The sequence below is a fragment of the Macrotis lagotis genome, chromosome 3, assembly GCF_037893015.1.
Source record: "Macrotis lagotis isolate mMagLag1 chromosome 3, bilby.v1.9.chrom.fasta, whole genome shotgun sequence".
In the NCBI taxonomy this organism is placed as follows: Eukaryota; Metazoa; Chordata; class Mammalia; order Peramelemorphia; family Peramelidae; genus Macrotis; species Macrotis lagotis.
The window spans coordinates 232,882,897-232,888,896 of record NC_133660.1 but is presented as its reverse complement, the minus strand read 5'-3'; positions in this window follow the sequence as shown (position 1 = coordinate 232,888,896).

The following is a 6,000-nucleotide window of genomic DNA, read 5'->3' as shown; positions in this document are numbered from 1 at the left end:
AAAGGAAGAGAGTAGAGCAAGAGCAGAGCTGGGAGAGATCTGAGGGGGGGAAATCAAAGGATGGGAGGTCACAATGGAAGTGAAGAGCAGAGTTTAGAATCGTGAGGGAGAAGCAAGAAGCTTATAGTTTGTGAACAGATAAAGGAATATCATAGTTCCTAAACATGGAGTTTGTGGGTGATAAAAAAGATCAAAGATTTCTCTCTGATGTCAGTTATCATTTCTGCTTTCCTCAGTCATCCCAAGCCATGATCCCCATTCTTTCTTTTTTCTCAGAAGAATAAGTTCTTTCTGGATTGATTGGATTGTGTGAAGGAAACACCTATCATGGTGTGGACACTTACATTAGCATTTTGCAAAGCCCCAACTTGTCCTATGTGAAAAATAAATCTGTTGGTTGTTCTTCCAGGATCACCAAACTCACCTGTTCAGCAGTTATCCTTGACAGCTACCCTGATGCAATTAATGTTAGAATAAAACACCACTCTGTCTCTTACTTAATGTTTTAACCTTAACTCAGACAGTTGGGATTTTCTTTTATTTCTTTTGTTTTTCTTTTTCAAACAGTTCAAGATTAAGAAGTCAAATTTTCCACTTTAAAATTCTGTCCATACTTCTGAGAATGATTCAGTTTTGCTAGGGTTGCTTGCCACTTGCTCATTCCTGAATGAGAATCCTGGTTGCTTTGAGGTCCCGCTTGCTAAAGGTGAATAAACAAATATTTAAGGTTCATCCTGTAAAACATGAAATTCACAGTTTACTGGGGCACTCGTGAACCGATCCAACCATTTTGGAGAGCAATTTAGAACTATACCCAATGAGCTATAAAATTGTGCATACACCCCTTGATCCAACATTACTACTACTAGATCTGTATCCCAAAGAGAGCATAAAATAATAGGGAAAGAACTACATGTACAAAAGTATTTATTTTTGTAGTAGCAAAGAATTGGAAACTGAGGAATCAATTGGAGAATAGCTGAACAAATTGTAGTATATGAATGTGATGGAATACGATTATTCTGTAAGAAATCATAAGCAGGGGCGGCTAGGTGGCGCAGTGGATAGAGCACTGGCCTTGGAGTCAGGAGTACCTGGGGTCAAATCCAGCCTCAGACACTTAATAATTACCTAGCCGTGTGACCTTGGGCAAGCCACTTAACCCCCCTGCCTTGCAAAAAATAAAAAATAAAAATCATAAGCAGCTGAATTTCAGGAAACCTGGAAAGACTTATATGGACTGATACTGAGTGAAGTGAGCAGAAGCAGGAGAATATTGTCCACATCAACAGCAACACTGTTAGCTCTTCTCAGTAGTATAATAATCAAAGACAATCCTAAAAAAGTTGTAATGGAAATACCATCTACATCTAAAGAAAAAACTATGGAGACTGAATGCAGACCAAAGCATACTGTTTTCGCTTTCTAAAATTTATCTCATATTTTATTTTTTCTCAGTTTTTTCTTTTGTTCTGATTATTCTTTTATAACCAAAATAATATAGTAATATATTTAACATGATTGTACATGTAAAACCCTATATCAGATTATTTGCTATCAAGGGTAGGGGGAGGGAAGGAGGGGAAGTAGAAAAATGTGAAACTCAAAATCTTTTAAAAAATGAAAACTAGGGTGGCTAGGTGGCACAGTGAATAGAGCACCAGCCCTGGAGTCAGGAGTACCTGAGTTCAAATCCTGCCTTAGACACTTAATAATTACCAAGCTGTGTGGCCTTGGGCAAGCCACTTAACCCATTTGCCTTACTAAAAACCTAAAAAAAATTAAAAAATGAAAACTGTTTTACATGGAAAAAATAAAAATACATTTTTAAAAAACTGTGGCAGTCTTCTAATTCTGAACTCGCACATATTTGGCTCAGTCAATAGTTACCAGGTACCCTAACAATCCTATTTTCAATCATAAACAATGCAGGCTAGCAACAGGCAGCATTATTCCCATAACCCACTGGGTAGCTTCTGGGAAACCCAGTTCAGGGAGAGTATGATTGAAGGTCAGAGAAGAAAGGCAGAACTGATGATTAATCTATAGAGAGATAAGTCTGGTTTAACTGTGTTGCTGAAGCCCATCATGGTACTAATGTATACCCTGAGTCACTATTTTGTTACTAGATATCACATACTGGTTATTTACCAGGTGTCACTGGAGCCTTGAGGTGCCTTGCTGATATGGAAGACAAAACTAAACTCAAAACCAAGAGACTCCCATAGCCTTCAGATCATTACCAGAAGTCCTGCTACTTATCAAATCAAGTCCTGCAGCGAAATAGTTCTGGAAAAGGGAGGATGTCAACACAACATACCCTTTACTATAATGAACATAATATGTTAATCATTAGTTGGTGGCAAGATCTTCTTTAAACTCAAAGGACAATCATTATTATTATTATTATTATTATTATTATTATTATTATTATTTCAAGAAAGGGACAAGATCTGGGGTGGCTAGATGTCTCAGTGGATAGAGCACCGGCCCTGGAGTCAGGAGTACCTGAATTCAAATTCGGTCTCAGACACTTAATAATTACCTAGCTGTGTGGCCTTGGGCAAGCCACTTAACCCATTGCCTTGCAAAAAAAAAAATCCTTAAAAAAAGGGACAAGATCAAGAAAACAGAGGTAAGTCAGATCCCAATAATGGACATCAATAAAATAAAACATGAAAATACAAGACTGAGATCCAGGGACATTCTCTCCTGACAGCCTAGACAGAAAACAAATTATAGGTCAATGTAATTAACATACCTTGATTCAATAAACTAGCAAATAGAACATAATAATCTATCCAAAATCATCCATTCAAACTAAGTAGAATTTATACCAAGAATACAAGGTTAGTTTAATACTATGGGAGGGGAGGGGGGATCAACATTATAAATTATATTAACTAGAACATTATATAAAAGATTAAATGCTTTCTGTTTGCTTCTAATGTCTTACAAATAAATCTGAGTTACTGATAACTCATATGAACCTTCTCATTTATAAGATCAGTTAGAAGGAGTATATAGACAAGGCACAGGAGGGAGCTGAATATAATAGTATAATATAGTATAAAGATGGCATCAGTAGGCAATAAAGAAAGTATTGGGAGAAAGGGAAAAGGAGGCTAGAATGAGCTAAAACATAAAAGTCAAGAAAAAGCTTTTGCAAATGGATTGGATGGGGAGAATGAGGGGGAAAGAGTGAGCCTTCATTCTCATCAGAAATGTCTCACAGAGGAAATAACATACACACTCAATAGGGTATAGAGATCTGTCTTGCCCTAGAGGAAAAATGAGAGGAAAGGTATGGGAGAAAGGGGACAGGGGGAGGGAAGGGAGGAAAAGGTGATAGAAAAGAGGAAGAAGGTAGTCAGATACAACACACTTTTGAGGAGGGACAGGGTGAAAGGGGAGCGAAAATAAATTAAATGGAAGTGGGAAGGAACAGAATGGAGGGAAAGACAGTTAACAAAAGCATTTGTGGGAAAAAATATTGAAGCAACTTCTTTTATGGACTTATGATAAAAAATGCAAACCATCCCAAAGACAGAGCTGATAGTATCTGAACACAGACTGAAGTACATTTTTTTTCCTCTCACTTCATTTCTTTTGATGTTTCTCTATCTTTTGGGGGGATGAAGAGAGACTTATGTTTATATTCACAACAAGATTATTGTAATAATGTGAAAATCATTAAATAAATCATTAAAAAATGAAAATAAATAAATCTGAGTCCCAGACCCTTGTAACAGATGTTGGCAACAGGATTCTCAGAAAATGAAGCTTATATCTATACTAGGGTAGTCAACCACAAAAATTCAAAATTCACTCCAAAGTGTACCCAAAATTTGGCCCCCCAAAAAGGCATTTAATTAAAAATATCTATCCTTTTTATGATTTTAAAAAATAAGCTATGCAGTAATTAAAAAATATTTTTCTGATATTATTAAAACAATCTCCTTGAAGCTTTTGACTAATAAGCAGTCATGAGTAATAAAATCTCTTGTACATATCTCTTGTGTAAGAAGTTTTTAGTGGACCCCAATGCAAATGCAGAAAGATTTTGGAAACTGTGAAGCTGTAAATCAGTCTGAAGAACTAGGATCCCAAAAGGACAAACATTTCTCTGGCACTGACAGGTCTGCACCATTTTTTACAAAACCCAGCCCTGAATTTTTAACTCCGAGTCTTTAAACCCCACCCCCAAGCAATTGCAGAGAAAGGGGAGTTCAGTGCAGAAGTTGGGGAATTCAGACCTCCTGATCTTGGCTAAATGGACCTCTGTCCTTTATCTTAAAACACAATGAGTGGGGACAGCTAAGTGGTACAGTAGATAGAGCACCAGCTCTGCAGTCAGGAGAACCTGAGTTCAAATCTATTCTCAGACATTTGACACTTAACTAGCTGTATGACCCTAAACAAGTCATTTAATTCTGTTTGCCTCCTCCCCTCCCCCCAAAAAAAGCAAGGAAAAAACATGAAGGGAATTGCTTTGGCCAAGCCCAATGAGACATAATTTCTAGGTAATTAATAATTTTATTAATTGTGGCTAGCAAATAATTAATAAAAGGAGGTTATTTGGCTGTTTCTGGTAAACCAAAAACCCTTCCTGGAGGTTTTTTGACACTTATATATACCCTTGGAAGAGTGGGTGTTCCTGACAGGTAGAAACAAAATTACGATTGGTTAATAATTAACCAGAGAAGAATTATAATAATGAGGATGAGAAATGGACCTATTCTAATGGGACCTAGGGGATGTGACTTTGATTATGCCTCTCTTACTCCCAGATCACCCTCAGCTTCCCAAAGGATCTAAACAAAGGATCCATCCCTGACCCAAGCCTAAGTAAAATATACTGGGCCAGAATTCACCAAGATCACATTCTCTTTGTAAGATTTTTCTAATTGGGTGGTGTGGTCTAGGTGGTGTAAATTTTGGGACAAAGTCAGTAACATCCTTCAAAAACTGACTGTATTAACCTACAAGAACTTATTTTTGAATGAGGAAATAAAAAGAAAATAATCTTAATCCAAATGATATTTGGCTAATAATGAGAGAAAAGTAACCATTTCTCTCAACATAAGAGAAAAATAATCATTCCTCTCCTCCTCTAGCTTTAGAAGCTAGATTAGCTGCTTGGGAGACCAGACACACTGAGAAGAGGTCAAAAATATGGAGATTCTCTATGTGAATACCAATGCCCTGATAAATCCAAGTTAAAAAAAAAAAAAGAAACTGGCTTTTAAAAATGATGTTTTTTTGACATCTGAGACCTTGGTCAAGTATATCTCTCAAATATTAGACCCTGGTCTAAACAAGTTAAAAAGTTTCCATCTGTTCTGACCCATAATTGAGAATATGGTGGCCAAGATTGAAGAAATTAAATTTACTATCATATTCCACATTGAAAAGTACTATGTGTCTGGCAATTGTGATTGGCCATATGAAAATGACAGAAGACAAGCTAATCTGTAATATCCAACTGATTGATGTGTTGTCTCTGCTAAAGAGACAAAATATAAGGATTTGGGGATTTTGTACATCGAGAAAATCACTTCTGTTTTGAAGCATAGTATTGATAAATGGAAGAGGCTGAAAATGAAAGAGAAAAAAATAGATTCTAAATATGAAGGCAGAGGATTACAGATTTTATCACAATTGAAATTCAAGCATCAGAAGAAGAGCTAAAGAATAAGCCCATCACAAATAAAACCCTGCAAGAAGAGATAGTAAGGTGCAATTAGATGGCACAGTGGATAGAACACCAGCCCTGGAGTCAGGAGTCCCTGAGTTCAAATCCGACCTCAGACACTTAATAATTATCTAGCTGTGTGGCCTTGGGCAAACTTAACCCCATTGTCTTGCAAAAACCTAGAGAGAGAGAGAGAGAGAGAGAGAGAGAGAGAGAGAGAGAGAGAGAGAGATCTTGTTTATATCTTGTTTAAAATAAACTCAAAACAGTATAAAATGCCTAGGAGAACACCTGCCAAAACAAAA